The sequence below is a fragment of the Bos javanicus genome, chromosome X, assembly GCF_032452875.1.
Source record: "Bos javanicus breed banteng chromosome X, ARS-OSU_banteng_1.0, whole genome shotgun sequence".
NCBI classification, from domain to species: domain Eukaryota; kingdom Metazoa; phylum Chordata; class Mammalia; order Artiodactyla; family Bovidae; genus Bos; species Bos javanicus.
This window is the reverse complement of record NC_083897.1, coordinates 90,768,477-90,791,572: the sequence shown is the minus strand read 5'-3', so window position 1 is coordinate 90,791,572 and position 23,096 is coordinate 90,768,477. Positions and strand designations below refer to the sequence as shown.

At 38.5% G+C, this 23,096-nt stretch overlaps 1 protein-coding gene and 1 non-coding gene across 3 annotated transcripts in view; both read left to right on the top strand.

Moving 5' to 3' along the window:
• The window catches only part of SHROOM4 (shroom family member 4), a 265,872-nt gene that overhangs the window by 174,206 nt on the left and 68,570 nt on the right, over positions 1 to 23,096 (top strand). The window lies entirely within an intron of this gene.
• On the top strand, positions 6,087 to 6,159 carry TRNAG-UCC (transfer RNA glycine (anticodon UCC)). Its single transcript has one exon. It is a non-coding gene; the product is annotated as a tRNA-Gly (tRNA).

The window sequence follows — 23,096 nt, the reverse complement described above, 5'->3', positions numbered from 1 at the left end:
TTTAAAGGAATCTCCATACTGTTCTCCATAATGATTGTATCAGTTTACATTCCCACCAACAGCATGGGAGGTTTCAGCTTTTATTGTTTGTAGGTTTTTTGATGGTGGCAATTCTCCTTGGTGTGAGGTGATAACTCATTGTACATTTGAATTGCCTTTATCTAATAATAAGTGATGTTGAGCATTTTTCATGTATTTATTAGCCATCTTTATGTCTTCTTTGGAGAAGTTCTTCTGCCCATTTTTTGATTGGGCTGTTTGTTTTTCTGACATTGAGCCTTGGGTTTCTTTTACTTTTCTTTTTCTAGCTTTTTGACATGGGAGTGTAGATAATTTATTTGGCACTTTTTTTTATTTTTTTTACTTTTCAAATATAAGCATTTAATGCTATAAATTTTCCTCAACATGGCTTCATCTGTGTCACACAAATTTTGATATATTGTATTTTCATTTAACTAATGTAATTTGTATTTCTCTGGAGAGTTCCTCTTTGATCCATAGATTACTTAGAAGTGCATTGTTTAGTTTCCATTTGTTTTCTAGTCATTCCTAGTTTAATTTCACTGTGATCAAGGAATATACTGTATATGGCTTCAGTTCTTTTAAATTTGTTCAGGTTTGTTTTATAGCCCAGGATATAGTCTATCTTGGTATATGTTCAATGAGCACTTGAAAATAATGTGCATCCTACTGTTAGGAGAAGTAGTCTATAAATGTAGATTGGATATTGTTGGTTGATGGTAATGTTGAATTTTTCAATATCCTTAATTATTTTCTGTCCAGTTGTTCTATTAATTGCTTAGAGAGGAGTGCTGAAGTCTCCAAGCTTAACTGTGTATTTCTGTATTTTTCCTTCCAGTTCTATCAGTTTCTGCTCATGAATTTTACATTCTGTTGTTTGATGCACATAGATTTAGGATTATCAATTCATCATGGTGTGTTGACCCTTTTATCATTTGGCAATGTTGTTCTCTTTCTCTAGTAAATTTCTTTGCTCTGAAACCTGCTTTATCTGGTATTAATTAATATAGCCATTCCTTCTTTGTTTTGATTAGTATTTACATATATGTTCCTATTTTTTTTACTTTCAACTTCTATTATTTTATTTGAAGTGAGTTTCTTTTGATTGTATGTAGTTGGGTCGTGTGTTTTTATGCAGTCTTCCAATCTCATCTTTCAATTGGCATATTTAGACTATTTAAATTTAGTGTAGTTATTGATGTGTTAGGGCTTAAGTTTAATATTTTATTTAATTTTCTCTTTGTACTCTTTTTTTCTTACCTTACTGTGGATTACTTAAACATTTATTAGAATCCCATTTTTATTTATATCTAGTTTTTAGGTATATCTCTTCATATAGACATTTTAGTGGTTGCTATAGGTATTACACTGTATATACATAAATTATCTGTCTATTGGTGTTGTCATTTTACCATTTTGGGTGAAGTATAGAAAATTTATCTCCTTTTACAACCCTCTATCCTCCCTGATTTATAATAAAATTGTCTTCAATATTTATGCTACATACATTTACAATCATATCAAGCATTGCTATAATTTTTGTTTCCACCATCAAACAAAATTTAGAAAACTCAAGAGGAAAAGGAAGTCTATTATTTTTACCCATTTTTCATGATGTTTTCTTCCTTCCTGATATTTCAGGATTTCGTCTCTTGTCATTTCCTTTCTTTTAGGGAGCTTCCTTTAGCCATTATTTTACAATAGGCCTGCCAGTGATGAATTCTCTCAGTTTTCCTTCATCTAAGAATGTCTTGATTTCCCCTTCATTACTCAAAGATATTTTTCTCTGGATATAGGGTTCTGGATTGATAGCTCTTTTCTTCCAGCACTTGAAAAATATTGTGGCACTTCTTTCTGGCTGCATTGATTTATGATGGGAAATCATGTCTTTCAAGTAATTATTCCTAAACAGGTAAGATATTATTTATATCTCTCTGCTTTTAACATTTTCTTTTGTCTTTAGCTGAGACTTTTGGCTAAGATGTGTCTTGGTATGAATTTCTTTGGGTTTATCCTGTTAGAATTTGCTTAGCTTCTTGAATTTCCAGGTTTATGTCTTTTGCCAAATTTGGGGAGTTTTCAGGTACTATTTATTCAAGTAGTTTTTTAGTCCTATTTTTTCTCTCTTCTCTCTTTCTGGGACTCCAGTGCCATTAATGTTAGATATTTCATTATAGTCCCACAAGATCCTAATATTCTCTTTATTTTTTTCAGTCTGTATTCTTTCTGTTGTTTATATTGGATAATTTTTATTGTTCTGTCTTCAAGTTCACTGATTCTTTTGTTCCCTTCATTATGCTATTGAGACTATTCATCTAGATTTTTATTTTGAATATTGTAATTTTAAGTTCCAAAATTTCCATTTGGTTCTTCTTCATATTTTCTATTTCTTTGATAGGAATTTCTATTTTCTCATTTGTTTCATGCATGTCTATAGTTGCTCATTGAAGCATCTTTATTATGGTCACTTTCTCATTTGATTCTAAGATTTTTAGCATCGTGATATTGGTGTCTATTGATTATCTTTTTAAATTCAGTTTGAAATCTTTCTGTATTCTTTGTATGACAAATGATTTGCAATTTAAATCTGGACATTTTGAGTATTATGTTATGAAATTTTGGGTCATATTTAAACTTCCCATTTTAGCTGGCTTCTTTTGACACCCCTCTGGCAGGGGGAAGGAGTTGCTGCCTCCATGCTGGCACGTGGAAGTAAATGTCCAGATTCCCTGTTGGAATGTACTAATACTCGAGGAGGGAGGCCCCTTTCTCCTGCTAAATCTGTCCTTGGTGTTCCCCATGTGGCCTCCTCTGGCACCACAGAGAGCAGAGTGGCCTCCTTACTGCTGGGTGGTAGTGAAAATTCTAACTCTCCATTAGGCCCCCTCTGATACCACCTAGAAGGGAAAAAAGTAGAAGCAGTGACAGATTTTTTTCTTGGGCTCCAAAATCATTGCAGACAGTGACTGCAGCCATGAAATTAAAAGATACTTGCTCCTTGGAAGAAAAACTATGACAAACGTAGACAGCATGTTAAAAAGCAGAGACATCACTTTGCCAACAAAGGTCTGTATAGTCAAACTGTGGTTTTTCTTTAGTCATGTATGTATGTGAGAGTTGGACCATAAAGAAGGCTGAGCACCAAATAATTGATACTTTTGAACTGTGGTGTTGGAGAAGACTCTTTTTTTGTTTTGTTTTGTTTTGTTTTTTTGTTGTTTTTCTTTTATTTTCCAACCCTATGGAAATTTATTTTTTTAATTTAATTTTATTTAACTTTACAATATTGTATTGATTTTGCCATATATCAAAATGAGAGTCCCTTGGACAGCAAGAAAATCAAACCAGTCAATCTTAAAGGAAATCAACCCTGAATATTCATTGGAAGGAATGATGCTGAAGCTAATACTGTGGCCACCTGATGTGAAGAGCTGACTCATTGGAAAAGCCCCTGATTCTGGGAAAGATTGAAGGCAAAAGGAGAAGAGGGAGGCAGAGGATGAGACAGTTAGATGGCATCACCCACTCAGTGGACATGAATTTGAGCAAACTCCAGGAGACAGTGGAGGACAGAGGAGCCTGGGGTGCTACAGTCCATGGGGTCGCAAAGACTCAGACACAACTTAATAACTGAACAAGGATGACACACCTCAGTAGGGAGAGGGAGTTGTTTCTTGTTACCACAGGTTGGAATTACATTCTCTTGCTTCTTACACGATCCCCATTGAAGTTGTGAATAGAGGAGGGCTTGCTACCACTCAGCATGGATGAAAATCCTATCCTAGTATTCAGTCTTTTCTGCTACCACCTTGGCCATGGTGATGTCAGAAAAGATTTCAGTACAGACTGGCCATAGCAAGCTCTGGGAGTTGGTGATGGATAGGGAAGCCTAGCATGCTGCAGTCCATGGGGTCACAAAAAGTTGGACATGACTGAGCAACTGAACACCTGACCAGGGTGAAGTCTTGGCTCTCCACTTAGCTTTTGTTGGTGTGAGTGGAGATGCTGGTCACAGTTTTTCTGTAGTGTTTGGTTGGAGTAGAGCGGTTATATCTAAAAGTTTTCTGTCTTGTTTGTCTACCCCTAACCTGGTTCTCTGCATAGGAAAAACAGGCTTCTTTTGAGATTTGTTTTGTCTGTGCCCATTTAGCATACCCATTGTTGCTTCTCAGCTCCAAGCCTGGGTTATATAACTCAAAAAGAAAGTCCAGGAAACTTATGACTATATTTTCCTTGGGATGAAAGGTCTCTTAGTCAGTCAGCTTTTTCAATATAATAAATGTCTATCAAGGATGTGGAGCAACAGGAACTCTCATTAATTGTTAGTTGGAATGCAAAATGGTATAGCCACTATGGACGATTGTTTGACAGTTTCTTACTAAATATACTCTTACCATAAGATCCAGCTGTCACACTCCTTGGCATTTACCCAAATGAGATTGATACTTGTGTTCACTCAAAAACATGTACATGGATGTTTATAAAAGCTTTATTCATACTTGCCAAAACTTGGAAGCAACCAAGATATCCTTCAGTAGGTGAATGAATAAATAAACCGTGGTATATCTAGACAAGGTGATATTACTCAGTGTTAAATATATTGATACATGAGCTAACAAGCTGTGAAAAGACATGGGAAAATCTTAAATGTGTATTACTAAGTGAACGAAGCTGATCTGAAAAGGCTTACTGTATGACTCCAGCTATATGACATTCTTGAAAAGGCAAAACTATAGAGACAGTTAAAATACCTGTGGTTGTCTAGGGTTACAGGGGAGCAAGGAAGGGATGAAAAGGCAGAACACAGAGGAATTTCAGGGCAGTGAAACTGTTCTGATGATTCTCTAATGTTATAAACAGTGTAATTATGCATTTATCCAGACCCATAGAATGTACAACACCAAGAGTGAACCCTAATGTAAACTATAGACTTTGGGTGATTATATTGTATCAAAGTAGGTTTATCACTTGTAACAAATGTACCATTTTGGGGAAGAATGTAGATAATGAGGAAGATTACGTATGTGTAGGGGCAAGAGGTGTATGGGAAATCTCTGTACCTTCTTATTTTTGCTGTGACTCTATACTAAAAAACAATCTTTTGTATTTTCTTTCTTTTTAAAAAATTTTATTGGATTTTAGTTGATTTACAATGTTTTGTTAGTTTCAGGTGTACAGCAAAGTGACTGTTATACATATAAAAGTCCAATGTCTTTTTAAAAGTAGCTAAACTAAGCAAACCTTCAGCAACAAAGGTGTTTATTTTAGCTGATGAAAGAAACATGAATCCTGAAGGCAGTCATTTTTTTTCACCAGCCCTTATTATTTAATAGCTTCTTCAAGCCTCAGTCTTAAACTTGGATCCTGATGAGTATGCCAATCCTGGATCTTATTGCAAGTGTCAAGATCTCTTCTGGGGATTTGTCCCTGAACTGCCAGCTCTGGACTTCAGGCCAGTTTCTATTTTGAGTGAAAGCTCCAATCTAGCAAGAGTACATTGATTGCTTTCCAGCTAATCAAAGGGAAAGCATTGGTTTGCTGTTCTGGCATCCTTGTTCAGCTAAAAATGATTATGTCTCTGGCTCCTAATGCAAAGATATATTCTTCCTTCTTTTCCTGTGATGATGGTGCAGAATATCCTTCAATTTTGTTAAGTATAAAGTTAATGTATGCCTTTGAATAGTCTTTGAGGAGTTATACAGGGTATTTTTTTTCTCCCTAGGGGAAACAGCAGAATATTACCTGCCCTCCTCTTTCTCTCAGTCATAAAATTTGTGTGATTTAAATTTACATACAGTGAAAGTTACTTACCTGAGGTTGTACGTCTTTGCACTTCAGAAATAGATTTCTTAAAGTATACTCATGTCCCTTCCAACAGAATGGAACATTTGAAACAAAAATTTAAAACTAGTCTTGGTACATGAATTTTGTATGAAATTAGGAGATTTTTTTCTTGTGATATACTTCCTTCTCTCTCTCTCTTTGTGTGTCTGTGATTCTTCGCTACTCTGTACTTCTTGAGAGAACCTTGAGGTTTAATAAATAAAAGTTTAAGTAGAGAGCATTCCCTGATGGTCCAGTGGTTAGGACTCTGTGCTTCCACTGCAGGGGGCCTGGGTTTGATCCCTAGTCAGGGAACTAAGAGGCCACAAAAAAAAGGGTAAGTGGAAGAGGGCACTCATGAAGTGATGGAGAGTATAGTTGATCTCTTACATGTGAATCAGTATCACAATTTTGATGACTCTCTCAGAACTGGAAGAATTGCTAGAAGCCTTTTTCCATGCCACAGTAAAAAGAATTTCTTCTTTCCTCCTGATGCTCATCACGTTAAACACTTGCCATAGCCATTGGTTTGCCATAACTGGACAGGGAAAGTAGCTCTGTGTTGTCTGTGTATTACATCCCAGGATCTGAGTGACTTGCTAGGCTGAGACCTCATGTGATCATGAGAATTTAGTTAGTAATGGCACTGTAACATCTATTGAATTCTCACCAAAATTATATGAAATATATATTACTTGAGAAAACCAAGGCTCAAAATGGACATGTCAGTTGTCTAAAGCCATATAGCCAACAAGTGCCAGAGCCAGGACTTGAATCTGATCTCTGTGTGTGACTCCAGAATCCATCTCTTTTTCCTGTATTCACATTGCTGTGAATTCCAGTCATGGGGAATCTATCATAGTTCTACAACTCACTGAGATAGTGATGTATCCATTTTCTACCAAGTAGTTCATTTGACAGAGAAGGCAATGGCACCCCACTCCAGTACTCTTGCCTGGAAAATCCCATGGATGGAGGAGCCTGGTAGGCTGCAGTCCATGGGGTCGCTAAGAGTCGGATACGACTGAGTGACTTCCCTTTCACTTTTAACTTTCCTGCATTGGAGAAGGAAATGGCAACCCACTCCAGTGTTCTTGCCTGGAGAATCCCAGGGACGAGGGAGCCTGGTGGGCTCCCATCTATGGGGCCGCACAGAGTCGGATACGACTGAAATGACTTAGCAGCAGCAGCAGCAGCAGCAGTTCATTTGAAAATGTTAAGACCAGTAAGGGATGAACTGAGTTCTCCACAGGAATTTGGATTCAGGCTGAAGGGTTTTTCCAAGGTGCTTTCCCACCTAAGTTTGAAGAGATACAATCAGAACTTTCAGATTTAATAGACATACTGTAAATATCAGTTCTGCCCTCCTATCCCAGCACTTACTACAGATCAGATGCTTGTAGATCAGGTGCTTGGAGCTCTCAAATGCATCATGTTATTTAATCATCATAGCTCTATTATGGGAGAAGGCAATGGCACCCCACTCCAGTACTCTTGCCTGCAAAATCCCATGGATGGAGGAGCCTGGTAGGCTGCAGCCCATGGGGTCGCTAAGAGTCGGACATGACTGAGCGACTTCACTTTCACTTCTCACTTTCATGCATTGGAGGAGGAAATGGCAACCCACTCCAGTGTCCTTGCCTGGAGAATCCCAGGGATGGCGGGGCCTGGTGGGCTGCCATCTATGGGGTTGCACAGAGTCGGACACGACTGAAGCAACTTAGCAGCAGCAGCAGCAGCAGCTCTATTATGAGGTATAGGGATGAACATATCCCCATATTACAGGTGAGGAGACAAAGGTACAAAGAAATGAAGTAACTGACATGTCCATTATCTCATAGTCAGGTCCATCTAACTCCATAGTATTGAAAAAATAATTTGCTCTCTATAATACCTCATTTGGTTCCTACCTACCTATCTATTTTACTTCTGTCTCTGTAACATTTTCAGAAGCTTTAAATTGAATATTTTAGTTGAGATCTTCAAGAAATCCTTTTATGACATTAAAAATCCATAGGCTGTGCGTGCTTTCTCACTTGCCTCACCTTGTTAGTATTATCTTCAGCAGTAAGCTTGCACCTCAGTAGAGCTCAGAGCAAAAGATGTAAGTTGCTCTGAGAGGACAGTCACCCAGGCCTTAGCTGTGCCTTGACCTGGAATGCTTGCTCATCTTGACAGAATAATCTGAGTTAATCAGCTTGTGGATAGGGTGAGAGTTAAGGTTCTAGGTGTGGGTCTGTTTGCAGCTGAACTGATGGGTTTTGGCATCTTAATTAAGGGATTCAATAGCCATCTGCTGGGTGAAGACATCTTCCTTTCTCAACTGAAGCTGGGTCAGTCTCAGTCAGTGGGAAAATGTTGTCATTTGTATTCTGTATTCCTCCTGTTTCTTTGGGTTGTGCTATGTTTAATATAGCGTGCATTAGGAGATATTGAAAAAAGAGTTTTTAATTTAGTCTTTTTCTCCCAATACGTTTAAACTGTTTCCAAAGTGCCTGTGTGTGTGTGTATGTGTGTGTTAGACAAATTTCTCTGAAGAAGTTGACACCTCATTATGTGTAGGTTATTGCATTTGTGGAACAAAAATCTCCCTTAATATATATTTCCCTTGATATATCTATGTGTCATAAAAAATTAATTCACTTGATATGAACGTGTTTTCATTTTGGGACACGACTGAGCAACTGAACTGAACTGAATAGGGAAATATATTCTAGTAGATTAGTTTATAATGTTTCTAAATAATAAATCATAAACACAGTAAAAGAAAACAGCTAAAATGTACATATTTGAGAGTCAATTATATGTTGATTAACCTTATTGCTTTTGCCATAATTCTTACTATTGCCATTTTCCTTTGCTGTCAAAAAATTCATTTTTGGAACATAAAATGCATAATTATGAATGTTAATATAGCACCCTGCTGCATCTCATCTCTCTTTGTGTTATGGCACAAGTTTACTTTGGGGACACACAGATACTTTCTGTCATTATTCATAGTAACTGTTATTAGATGCTAAAGTTGAGATATTCATTATTTACCTGTCTTGTTAGAAGCTATTCTTACATCAAGACTATAGAAAAACCATGTTTATAATTCAACTAAGAAACATAGAAGCCTGTTTAAAAATTAAACAAATTAACCTGTGTTACAGACCACCTGACCTGCCTCTTGAGAAACCTATATACAGGTCAGGAAGCAACAGTTAGAACTGGACATGGAACAACAGACCAGTTCCAAATAGGAAAAGGAGTATGTCAAAGCTGTATATTGTCACTCTGCTTGTTTAACTTATATGCAGAGTACATCATGAGAAATGCTGGGCTGGAGGAAGCACAAGCTGGAATCAAGATTGCCAGGAGAAATAGCAATAACCTCAGATATGCAGATGACACCACCCTTATGGCCGAAAGTGAAAAGGAACTAAAAAGCTTCTTGATGAAAGTGAAAGTGGAGAGTGAAAAAGTTGGCTTAAAGCTCAACATTCAGAAAACGAAGATCATGACATCTGGTTCCATCACTTCATGGCAAATAGATGGGGAAACAGTGTCAGACTTTATTTTTGGGCTCCAAAATCACTGCAGATGGTGACTGAAGCCATGAAATTAAAAGATGCTTACTCCTTGGAAGGAAACTTATGACCAACCTAGAGAGCATATTCAAAAGCAGAGACATTACTTTGCCAACAAAGATCTGTCTAGTCAAGGCTATGGTTTTTCCAGTAGTCGTGTATGGATGTGAGAGTTGGACTGTGAAGAAAGCTGAGCGCCGAAGAATTGATGCTTTTGAACTGTGGTGTGGGAGAAGACTCTTGAGAGTCCCTTGGACTGCAAGGAGATCCAACCAGTCCATTCTGAAGGAGATCAGCCCTGGGATTTCTTTGGAAGGAATGATGTTAAAGCTGAAACTCCAGTACTTTGGCCACCTCATGTGAAGAGTTGACTCATTGGAAAAGACTCTGATGCTGGAAGGGATTGGGGGCAGGAGGAGAAGGGGACGGCAGAGGATGAGATGGCTGGATGGCATCACTGACTCGATGGACGTGAGTCTGAGTGAACTCTGGGAGTTGGTGATGGACAGGGAGGCCTGGCGTGCTGCGATTCATGGGGTCGCAAAGAGTCGGACACGACTGAGCGACTGAACTGAACTGATAGAAGATGGAGCAGTGGACTTGGGGGTTCTCATTGCAGGCTCTGAGTACACAGTAGAAATACTGGACAAGTCTTTAACCATCTTATAGTCTTATATTTATGAATAATTCAGGGAAGTGAGTCCTACCTGACAGGAATCCATAAGGATTATTAAATAATCAATATACTTACATTAGTACTTGATACTGGGTACCTAACTAGTGAATGTATACTGTTTTTAATATGACATTTGAAAGTGAAAAAGAAAGACATTTTCTAAACATTTATTCACCAAATATCTCTTTAATTACCAAGTTCTCATATTCATCGATTTAATAAGTGTTTTTGAGTTTGTGTGCTTAGCATATACAGACAGCAAGGAGATCAAACCAGTCAATCCTAAAGGAAATCAACCCTGAATATTCATTGGAAGGACTGATGCTGAAGCTCCAATACTTTGGCCTCCTGATGTGAAGAGCTGACTCTTTGGAAAAGACCCCGATGCTGGGAAAGATTGAGGGCAGGAGGAGAAGGGGGCAGCAGAGGATGAGATGGTTGGATGGCATCATTGACTCCGTGGACATGAGTTTGAGTAAACTCTGGGTGTTAGTGAAGGACAGGGAACCTGATATGCTGCAGTCCATGGGGTTGCAAAGAGTTGGACACAGCTTAGTGACTGAACAGCAATAAGCAATATGTTAAATAGTGTAGTGGGGCTCACAGCAGGAGTGTGTTCTAGCCATGAACTCTAGTGGAGGGAAAACATATATAGGTAAAATGGTTGAGAAAGGAGGTAGGTGATTGTCAAAATGAGTGATACCAGCAGCAAGTAGTTGTAAAAATTGGAAGAAGAACATCACAAGGAACTTGAACAAAAGAAGGGGAGGTTGGCTCAATTCCTAAACAGAATGTGGTAAGGCATAAAGAGAGGATGGAGAAACTAATACAATTATGTAAAATTTAAAAATAAAATAAAATTAAAATTACAAAAAAATAATAATAATAATAAAAAAATTTTTTAAATTTTTAAAAAAAAGAGAGAGGATGGAGAGAAATGTGTATGTAGGTTTGAGAAATATTAAGTGAGCCCACCCAGATTAAGATTTATAAAGAGGATCAGTGAGAGGTGAATTTGAACCATCTAATAGAAGGCCCAGAAAAGCAAAGTTTATCTAGTAGGCCATGAGGAGTCATTGCAAGATTGTGAATAGGTGAATAAGAATTGGTATCTGTGGGAAACCAGTAGGGAGGCCATGTGACATGATTGCTTGTATAAAGTAGTGACAGTAGGAATGGACAGGACGAGTTAATAGGGGATATATTTCAAAGCTAGGATGTGGAGACTAATTCAATATAAAAGCCAAAGAAGAGAAGGAAACAATTTACAAGGTTTGAGTTAGTCAGCTCTTTAGGGATTTAAGACACAACAAAAAGATAAATTAGGAAGAGCTAGGCTTGATGTCAATGTTTTTGTTTTGTCTTTAATTTGAGGAGATTGATGGGAGATGTAAACATTCAATTGGCAATTGTAGAGTATAGGTAGAACTGCTGTGGTTTTGGGTTCAGATAAAGACCAGTGATTGTTCTAGACCCATAGAATGTTACTTGTAATCTAAACTAATCTCAGTTATACAGATATCTTCTGGTGGTCACTTCATCTTAAAAAACATCAGCTCTCCTTAATTTTTGTCCTCTTGCAATTACCAGTCTCTTTTCCATCACAGCCAAGCTTCTTAGGCAGTTGAAAAGTATCATTACACTCATTGTCTCCATCTTCTTCCCATTTTCTCACTGCAGTCTGGCTTCTTCCACTACATGACAGTCTTCTCTATAGGACCAAGATGAATTAGTATCCTCCAGATTGAATAAAAACTCAAGGAGCATCTTTTCTTCTTTTCCAGTCAGCAATTTTTCAGTAGCAGAAGGAGTACAATGGAAGGCACATAGCCATTGCTATTTAATAGCGCTGGTGTCAAATCACATATCAGCTGGCTGACCTTCTGTAAATTAGTTAACCAAAATTTTCTCATTTGTAAGATGAGAATAATGATATTTACCTTAAGCCCTTTAAAATAGTTGCTTAATAAATAATGGCCCTATTTAACTTTTTTCTGAAAATTTCTTCTCTTTGATTATGAAATATATCTTTCTCCTAGTTTTTTCCTACTACTTATCTTCAGCTCTCTTTCCTTAATTTGTCACTTGACTATAGGTGTACCCTAGAAGAGTAGTCTTCAAACTTGAATGTGCATTAGAATCCTCTGGAAGGTTTGTTAAGGAACATATTGCTCCCCTCCCCAACCCAAGTTTCTGATCCAGTCAGGGTCTAAGAAATTTTCAGGTAGTGCTGGTCTGAGGACTGAACTTTGAGAACCACTAACCTAGAGTTCTGCCTCAGACCCTCTTTCTCATTCTGTGAACCTTTTTTTGAGAGGCTTCAGATATCACTGATGACTCTCAGATTTCTGTATCCAGAGAAGATCATACTCCTAGACACCAGATTATCATTTTCAACAGCATGTTACTATTTGCCACCAAGATGTCTCCCAAAAACATCATAATCCAACATGCCCAGGTTTATTCTGAAGTATATGTGCTAAGTTGCTTCAGTCATGTCCAACTCTTTTGCTACCCTGTGGACCACAGCCTGCCAGGCTCCTCTGTCCATGAGAGTCTCCCAGCAGCAGTACTGGAGAGGGTTGTCATGCCCTCCTCCAGTGAATCTTCCCAACCCAGGGATTGAATCTGCATCTCTTACATCTCTTGCATTGGCAGGCAGGTTCTTTACCAATAGTGCCACCTGGGAAGCTCATCTAAAGTACATATGGAAATTTAAATATAATACATATATATGATCTATAAGAGTAGTCAAGCAAAGTCTGAAAAGGAAGAGTAATAAGGGAGAAAGGGACCAGTCCTGTTGAAACATATTATAAAACTACAGTAATTAAAACAGTTTGGTACTAGCACATGAATAGACAGATCAGTGGACCATAATTGAGTCTAGTAATTGATCCAAAGGCACAGTTTAGTGTATGGTTTTTAATATATGATTTTATTAGTAAATATTGAAGGTCTTTCTAAGCACAACACAAAGGAAACCATAAAGGAGAACATTGTTAAATTTGACTACATGAAAGTTAAAATTTACAGTACCACAAAAATACATAAACAGAATCCAAAGACAAAAATCTGAGAAGGATTTGTATCTGATATGAGAAATGGCTGGTTCCCTGTATATATAAAGAGCTCTTGAGACCGAGAATCACTTAGAAAAATATCAACAAACCATTATTTTAAAAATAGGAAAAAAAAAAGAAACTAAACAACCAGTCCAGGGAAAAAGAAAAGTGGCTTATAAAATAAATAGATACTCAACAACACTCATAATTAAAGAAATATAGGTTAATTTAATCAATAATTCTCACCTTAACACCAATACAACTTTCACTAATCAGAATGGCAAAAATCAGAACATGTAATACATATTTTTTGACAAGCATGTAGAGAAATGTGTACTCTTACACCTTAATACATACCTTGCTACTCAAAGTGTGATCCTAGGACCAGCAGTATCTGCATAAACTGAGAGCTTGTTACAAATTCAGCCCTATCCCAGACCTACTAAATCAGAATCTGCATTTTAATGAGTTCCCAAAGTGATTTGTTTGCACATGAAAGTTTGAAAAGCACTGCTCTAAAATATTGTTGGTGGAAAAGCAAATTAACATAACTTCTTTGGATTTCGGGAGACTTTATCACAATTAAACATTCATATGCTCTGAACCAGAGCTCCACTTACAGGAATTTATCTAACAGATATAATCATATATGTGTGTGTGAAGAGTTGTTCAAAAATATTCATTGCGACATTAAAAAAATTAGAAACAAACTTAATATTCATTAATTGAGTAATGGTTAAATAAAGTATGAAAATTCACACAAGTACAATAGTAAGTGGTTATTAAAAATTTGTGAAAAACTACATGCAGATACAAAATTATCTCCTACATATATTGTTAAACACAAACAGCAAGATCTTGAACAGTACTCTAGTATGCTTTTTTGTGTGTCCTGTTATTATAATAGCTATTTTACAGATAATGTAAGTGAGGCAGAGATGTTGAATAACTAGTCCAAGGGCACACTGTAGCAGTGGCAGATTCAAATCTAGACAGTCTCATTCCAGAGCTTATGTTCTTAAAACTATGTCATACTATGCCTAGGGATAAACAAGAAACTGTTAATGATGGTTTCCCCCAGAGTATGGGGAACTCATTTTTCATCGTATATGCCTTTGTACTGTTTGAGTGGTTTACCTTTCACAAATATTGCTTTTAGTTCAGTTCAGTTGCTCAATTGTGTCCGACTCTTTGTGACCCCATGGACTGCAGCACACAAGGCTTCCCTGTCCAACACCAGTTCCCAGAGCTTGCTCAAACTCATGTCCATCTAGTCAGTGGTGTGTTCCAACCATTTCATCCTCTATCATCCCCTTCTCCTCCTAACTTCAATCTTTCCCAGCATCAGGGTCTATTCCAATGGGTCAGTCCTTCACATCAGGTGGCCAAAGTATTGGAGCTTCAGCTTCAAATTCAATCCTTCCAATGAATATTCAGGACTGATTTCCTTTAGGATTGACTGGTTTGATCTCCTTGCTGTCCAAGGGATTCTGAAGAGTCTTCTCCAACACCACAGTTCAAAAGCATCCATTCTTCGGCGCTCAGCTTTCTTTATGGTTCAACTCTCACATCCATATATGACTACTGAAAAACCATAGTTTTCACTGGATATACTTTTGTCAGCAAAGTAATGTCTCTGCTTTTTAATATGCTGTATAGGTTTGTCAGAGCTTTTCTTCCAAGGAGCAAGCATCTTTTAATTTCATGGCTGCAGTCACCATCTGCAGTGCTTTTGGAGCCCAAGAAAATAAAGTCTGTCACTGTTTCCATTGTTTCCCCATCTATTTCCATGAAGTGAAGGGACTGGATGCCATGATCTTGGTTTTTTGAATGTTGAGTTTTAAGCTAGCTTTTTCACTCTCCTCTTTCACTTTCATCAAGAGACTTTTTATTTCCTCTTCACTTTCTTCCATAAGGGTGGTGTCATCTGCATATTTGAGGTTATTGATATTTCTCCCAGTAATCTTGATTCCAGCTAGTGCTTCATCCAATCCAGCATTTCTCATGATGTACTCTGCATAAAAGTTAAATAAATAAGGTGACAATATACAGCCTTGACATACTCCTTTCCCAGTTTGGAACCATTCTGTTATTCTATGTCCAGTTCTAACTGTTGCTTCTTGACCTGCATACAGATTTCTCGGGAGGCAGGTAAGGTGGTCTGGTATTCCCATCTCTTGAAGAATTTTCTGCAGTTTGTTGTGATCTACACAGTCAAAGGCTTTAGCATACTCAATGAAGCAGAAGTAGATGTTTTTCTGAAATTCTCTTGCATTTTCTCTGATCCAGCAGATGTTGGCAGTTTGATCTCTGGTTCCGCTGCCTTATCTAAATCCAGCTTGCACATCTGGAAGTTCTCAGTTCACGTACTGTTGAACCCTAGCTTGGAGAATTTTCAGCATTACTTTGCTGACACGTGAGATGAGTGCAGTTGTGTGGTAGTTTAAACATTCTTTGGCATTGCCTTTATTTGGGATTAGAATGAAAACTGAACTTTTCCAGTCCTGTGACCACTGCTGAGTTTTCCAAATTTGCTGGCATGTTGAAAGCAGCACTTTCACAGCATCATCTTTTAGGATTTTAAATAGCTCAGCTGGAATTCCATCACCTCCACTACCTTTGTTTGTGGTGATGCTTCCTAAGGCCCACTTGACTTCACATGCCAGGAAGTCTGGCTCTAGGTGAGTGATCACACCATCCTGGTTACCTGTGTCATGAAGATCTTTTTTTGTATAGCTCTTCTGTGTACTCCAGCCACCTCTTCTTAATATCTTCTGCTTCTGTTAGGTCCATACCGTTTCTGTTCTATATTGAGCCCATCTTTGCATGAAATGTTCCCTTGGTATCTCTAATTTTCTTGAAGAGATGTATAGTCTTTCCCATTCTATTGTTCTCCTCTATTTCTTTGCATTGATCACTTAGGAAGACATTCTTATCTCTCTTTGCTATTCTTTGGAACTCTACATTCAGATGGATATATCTTTCGTTTTCTCCCTTAGCTTTCATTTCTCTTCTTTTCTCAGCTATTTGTAAGGCTTCCCCAGACAACCATTTTGCCCTTTTCCATTTCTTCTTCTTGGGGATGATTTTGATCCCTCCCTCCTGTACAATATTATGAACCTCTGACCATAGTTCCTCAGGTACTCTATCTTTAAAAATATAAAAACTTAAAACTCAACTTGTCCAAAACTGGACTAATTTCCCTCCCTACTCTTCTTGGTGACAGACTCAGTCATTTACTGAAGTGAGATATCTGTACACACTCTGGACCCCTTCCTTTATCTCTCACATTTGTCCAACTGGGAACCAAGATTTATTGGTTTTATCTCCTATACCATTCTCAGACAAGACTCAAATCTGCCTTACCACTCTATCCCTGAATCATGGATCATGTTGGACTATAACATTCATTTCCTAACTGGTCCACCTGCTTCTTTCTCCCTAAAAAAAAAATGCTAGCAGATGCATCTTTCAAAAATACAAATCTGACCCTGACATTATCATGCTTAGAGTTTTTCACTTGGCTCCTCAGTGCCTGTGGGGAAAGTCAAAATTCATTAGCATGGCAACCTGGATCTTCTATGTTTTTTTCAGCCTGCCTCTCTAGATTTACCTCCTACCACCCCTCCTCATACACTCTACCTTCAGAACAGTATGTTTTTCTCAAATTTCCTTGATTTTTACAAGCTACTCTTATAGAAGTACTTTTCATCTTGGTCAATTCCTACCCTTTCTTCAGGACCAGACCTCATGTTTGACCTCCTTTATGTAAGTTTCTCTGATTTCAGGCTCTTGTTGTTGTTTAATCACTAAGTTATGTTCAACTCTTTGCGACTCTGTTGACTGTAGCCCACCAGGTTTCTCTGTCCATGGGATTTCCCAGGCAAGAATACTGGAGTAGGTTGGCATTTCCTTCTCCAGGGGATCTTCCCAACTCAGGGATCCAACCTGTGTCTCCTGCATTGGCAGGTGGATTCTTTACCATTGAGCCACCAGGAAGATCCTGCAGGCTATTAGATATTATGTATTCTGTGCTAGGCAGGTCAGGATACCCAAAAGTCCCATGACCTCTCAGTTTCCCATAGGAAAGAGCTGCTTCTCTAGCTCTTCCCCTCAACTAGTTCAGTCTTCTCCCCATGTTTCCCATAGGCCCCAGAACTCTTCTGGTTCACCTAGGACATCTGGGAGACTTTCCCTTTTAGTCTCAATTTTAGATTCATCATGCCCCCCCTTCCGATCCTTCTGTCTTTAGGCAAGGGAGATTAGAATAGTGGTTAAGAATATGGACTCTGGAGCCAGGCTGCCTGAGTTTGAATACCATCTCTGTGACTTTGTAGATCTGTGATCTTGGGCAAGTTACTCTATCTCTCCAGGCCTCTAATTTTCCTCTCTGAATAATGGAGATGACAATAGTAGCACCTGCTTTGTAGGATAGTTACGAGTATTAAGTGTTTTAATATTTGTAATACATAATAAACACTGTAAGTGCTTTTGAGATAAAAAAGCCTAAAATGTGAGGTGAAAGAATCTTCTCAGATTGACATAGAAGGCAAGCCTTTTTCCCTCCTGGAGCTGTTTTCTACTAAAGATAGCTCGTTAGTATTAGAAACAAGTATATATGAGTCAGCAAGAACCCCCATCCCTTTTCAAGTCTCCTGTACTTCTGGCTTGTTTCCCCAAATGGATGACAGATTGAAAGCTTCTTGAGGGCAAGGATCATAGTGCAGACTTTTTAGATTCCTTGTGTGTGTGTGCTAAATTGCTTCAGTCATGTCTGACTTTTTGTGACACTATGGACTGTAGCCTGCCAGGCTTTTCTGTCCATGGGATTCTCCAGGCAAGAGTACTGAAGTGGGTTGCAATGCCCTCCTTCAGGGGATCTTCCAAACCCAGGGATCGAACCCACATCTCTTATGTCTCCTGCATTGGCAGGTGGGTTCTTTACCACTAGTACCACCTGTGAAGCCCTTTAGACTCCTGAAGATCCCCTGGAGGAGGGCATAGCAACCCCCTCCAGTGTTCTTGCCTGGAGAATCCCATGGACAGAGGAGCCTGGTGGGCTATGGTCCATAGAGTCACAAAGAGTCGGACACAACTGAAGTAACTTCGCATGCACACATGCACAAACAAATAATAGACACAGGATTTATTTCCATCACTCTTACAATTAAACCCCAAATCCTTACAATAACCCATTCACCTGGCCCCTGACTCCTTCCCCAACCTTATTTCCTACCTCTCTTTGTCTTGTTTATTCTGCTCCAACCACACAGGCTTTCATGCTGTTTTTGGACCATGACAAGCTGATCCTGTCTCAGGACCACTGCTCTGGCTGATGCCTCTGCCTAGAACATTTTCCCTCAGTATTTTCTTGGCTCCTTCCGTGACTTTGTTTATTAATACTTTTGTTGTTCAAGTATCACCTCCTAACAGAAGCCTTCCCTGACCACACACTCTAAAATAGAATTGGCCTTCACATAGATAGACCTGCCAGTTTATCCCTTACCCTGCTTTCTCTATCTTCATAGCACTTATCACTACCTGTCATATTCTGTATTTATAGAGTTGAGTTCCATGGAGACTATTTTGTGTGTTTTATTGATTGGTTTGTCCCCAGCATCTTGAATGGTGCTGTCTTGGCTCTCAATAACTAACGAATGAATCGATGAATAAATAAATGAATGAATTCAATGCAAGTGCCTTATAGAAGGGGAAATACAACCAATTCTGTTCACTCCTAGCGTCTTGAAAATTTTATAATTCTCAGTCCATGGTTTTGTCTTTCTGCTTCAGCATTTTCAAATTAAATCCATATCTATGTATGAGTTTTGTTTCAATTTGACGAAAATCACCTTGACAAAAGTTAAAATCCAGTATATGTCAAGTCCAGTTCTCCAAAGAGTAACTGATTTGTTTGTTCTCCATCTTATGGTGGGGAGGAATATACATGACTTTGTGTGTATGTGTGTGTATGTGAGAGAGAGAAAGAATGAACAGTTACCTGCAGTGAGGAAATTGGGTGTCCAGGTTCCCCAGAAGGAAAATAATTTTGTTTCAATTGCTGTGTATTTTTTCTCAGTTGTTGCTTCCAAATCCATTAAAAAAAACCCAACCAAAATACAAAGAGATGAAAAGCCTGATGAACTAGAGGTTTGTAAACGTAAATACATCAGATCAGGGAATTTCCCAGGGGCTCATGCAGAGCATTGTAAAACCATATGAAAGCTTTATGAAGAGAAACTTCAGCAGAGGAGATAGATATATGGCAGCTGCTTGCCAGCTCACGTATCCACTCAACAATGGAAGTTGCGATGTGGGAACTGCCCTTTTGGTTCTGGGATGTGCCTCACCATGAAGTAGAATGTTCCTGCCCCTGGAGCCCGAATTCTGTTCAAGCAGATACCCTCTATTGTATACATAGCCACTAGCTATGTGTACAACTGCCGCTGGCAGTTGAAGGGAGGTTCCCAGACTGCCTTGGAAGACAAGACCCCAACATAAGTAAAAGCAGCAGCAGCCAATATTTTGAAGAAGCCATTTGAAAATCTGTTTAAAATGTATGGTAGCATTTTTTTTTAGAGTGATGGGTCTCAAACTTGAGCACGAATCAGAATCACTTGGAGGGCTTGCTAAAATTCAAATGGCTGGGCTCCACTCTCAGAGTTTCTAACTCAAAAAGTTTGGAGTAGGGCCCCAGAATTTTATTTCCTTCAATTTCCCAGGTGATGCTGATGCTTCTATATGTGACAAACTTTGAAAACTATTGTTTAGGAAAAAACAGAAATTTTGAAGTAAATAATTTGGATTCAAGCCTTGTATGATTTTACCTCTGAACCTGACATGGAGGTTCTTCTTTTCTAACATGGAGTTTATAAGGTTCTTGTAAGAATTAAATGGGCTGGTGTTCATGAAAGTTCTTTGGGAACTATAAATATTAGCAGTTATGGCTTCACAAATAGTACTTGGCTGCCACCCCCATCATCTTTTCCTGTGCTTTGTCACCTCTCTACCCGACTTTGTCCTATCAAGTTCATCAGGCATCTAGAAAGAAACCAAAGTCAAGAAGGTCCTAAGTAGTAAAATGATTTTAACCCAATGAGTATGGCCATGATGCTGACTTTGACTTGATCTCCTTTTCCTTCTAACTGGCCTCTTCTCAACTTGCTCCTGTTCTTCCAGCTCTGGCCACATCTCACAGCAGAGAACAGCAACTAGTGCTGATATTGGGGTAAAAAAATGTCAGGTAGAATTTTTTTTCTTTTACTTAATAGAATAAGCAGAGGAATCTACTTCCAAACAGGAAAGTATTTGTTGGGGAAACCATCTTGCTAGGTTGGTGGGCTCTGAGCTGATTTCCCTAAGGGCAAAATCCAGATGTTTAAAAGAGTTAAGTGGGATCATAAGTATAATTGCAGATTCCTAACTTAAGAATGTGTCAGACAGCTGTATTAGACAGTTGCCAGGGTAAATGATATGTCTGTATATGAGGGAGTCCTTTTTCTTTGGAAACCTTTTCTCATTTAAAAGTAATACACATGTTATGTACACAATTTTGAAATTTTCTAAAATTATAAAGAATGAAAATATCCCTTAATTCTGACACACAGAGATACTTAATGGTAAGATATTAGTAATTTTCATCTAGCCTTTTAAAAATTTTTATTTATTTGGCTGTGATGGATCTTCACTGTAGCATGTGAACTCCTGATGGTGGCATGAGGGATCTAGTTCCCCTACCAGGGATCAAAACCAGGCCCTGTGCATTGGGAGCTCGGAATCTTAGCACTGGACCACCAGGGACATGCCCATACAGGCTTTTAATATGTGTATGCTTGTACATGAATATATGCATATGGATATTTGTTTTTTGAGTTGGGCTGATACAACATACAGGTTTGCATACTGTTTTTCCTCTTTTGTAATAGCAGACTATGGGCTTCCCTGGTGGCTTAGCAGTATGGAATCTGCCTGCCTTAATTTCTCTTTCTGTTTTTCAATTGTTAGTGTATAGGAATGCAAGGGATATCTGTGTACTAATTTTATATCCAACAACTTTACTATATTCATTAAATCAGTTCAGTTACTCAGTTGTGTCTGACTCTTTGCAACCCCATGCACTGCAGCATGCCAGGCCTCACTGTCCATCACCAACTCCCAGAACTTGCTCAAACTCATGTCCATTAAGTCAGTGATGCCATCCAACCATCTCATCCTCTGTTGTCCCCTTCTCCTTCTGCCTTCAGTCTTTCCCAGAATCGGGGTCTTTTCCAATCAGTCAGTGCTTCACATTAGGTGGCCAAAGTATTGGAGCTTCAGCTTCAATATCAGTCCTTCCAATAAATATTCAGGACTGATTTCCTTTAGGATTGACTGCAGTCCAAGGGGCTCTCCAGAGTCTTTTCCAACACCACAGTTCAAAAGCATCAATTCTTTGGTGCTCAGCTTTCTTTATGGTCCAACTTTCACATCCATATGTGATTACTGGAAAAACCATAGCTTTGACTAGATGGACCTTTGTCAGCAAAGTAATTTCTCTGCTTTTTAATATGCGTCTAAGTTTATCAGAGCTTTTCTTCCAAGGAGCAAGTATCTTTTAATTTCAAGGCTGCAGTCACCATCTGCAGTGCTTTTGGAGCCCCCCAAAATAAAGTCTGTCACTGTTTCCATTGTTTCCAAATCTATTTCCCATGAAGTGGTGGGACCAGATGCCATGATCTTGGTTTTTTGAATGTTGAGTTTTAAGCTAGCTTTTTCACTCACCTCTTTCACTTTCATCAAGAGGCTCTTCAGTTCCTCTTCACTTTCTTCCATAAGGGTGGTATCATCTGCGTATCTAAGGTTATTTATATTTCTCCCAGTAATCTTGATTCCAGCTTGTGCTTCGTTCAATACAGCATTTGGCATGAGGTACTCTACATATAAGTTAAATAAGCAAGGTGACAATATACAGCCTTGACATACTCCTTTCTTGATTTGGAACCAGTCTCTTGTTCCATGTCGGTTCTAAATGTTGTTTCTTGACCTGCATACAGATTTCTCAGGAAGCATATAAGGTGATCTGGTATTCTCATCTCTTTAAGAATTTTCCAGTTTGTTGTGATCCACCCAGTCCAAGGCTTTGGCGTGGTCAGTAAAGCAGAAATAGATGTTTTTCTGGAACTCTCTTGCTTTTTCAATGATCCAGCAAATGTTGGCAATTTGATCTCTGGTTCCTCTGCCTTTTTTAAATCCAGCCTGAGCATCTGGAAGTTCTTTATTCACATACTGTTGAAGCCTGGTTTGGAGAATTTTCAGCATTACTTTGCTAGTATGTGAGATGAATACGATTGTGTAGTAGTTTGAACATTCTTTGGCATTGCCTTTCTTTGGGATTGGAATGAAAACTGACATTTTTTTCAGTCCTGTGGCCACTGCTGAGTTTTCCAAATTTGCTGGCATATTGAGTGCAGCACTTTCACAGCTTCATCTTTTAGGATTTGAAATATTTCAGCTGGAATTCTGTCACCTCCACTAGCTTTGTTCATAGTAATGCTTCCTAAGGTGCACTTGACTTCGCTCTCCAGGATATCTGGCTCTAGGTGAATGATCACATCATCTCGGTTATCTAGGTCATTAAAATCATCTTTGTATAATTCTTCTGTGTGTTCTAGCCACCTTTTCTTAATTTCTTCTGCCTCTGTTAGAGCCGTACTCTTTCTGTCCTTTATTGTGCCCATCTTTGCATGAAATGTTCCCTTGGTATCTCTAATTTTCTTGAAGAGATCTCTAGTCTTTCCCATCCTATTGTTTTCCTCTATTTCTTTGCATTGATCACTGAGGAAGGCTTTCTCATCCCTCCTTGGTATCCTTTAGAACTCTACATTCATTGATTAGCTCTAATAATTTTCTGGTGTTATCTTTAGGGTTTCCTATGTAGAGGACCATGTCATCTGCAAACAG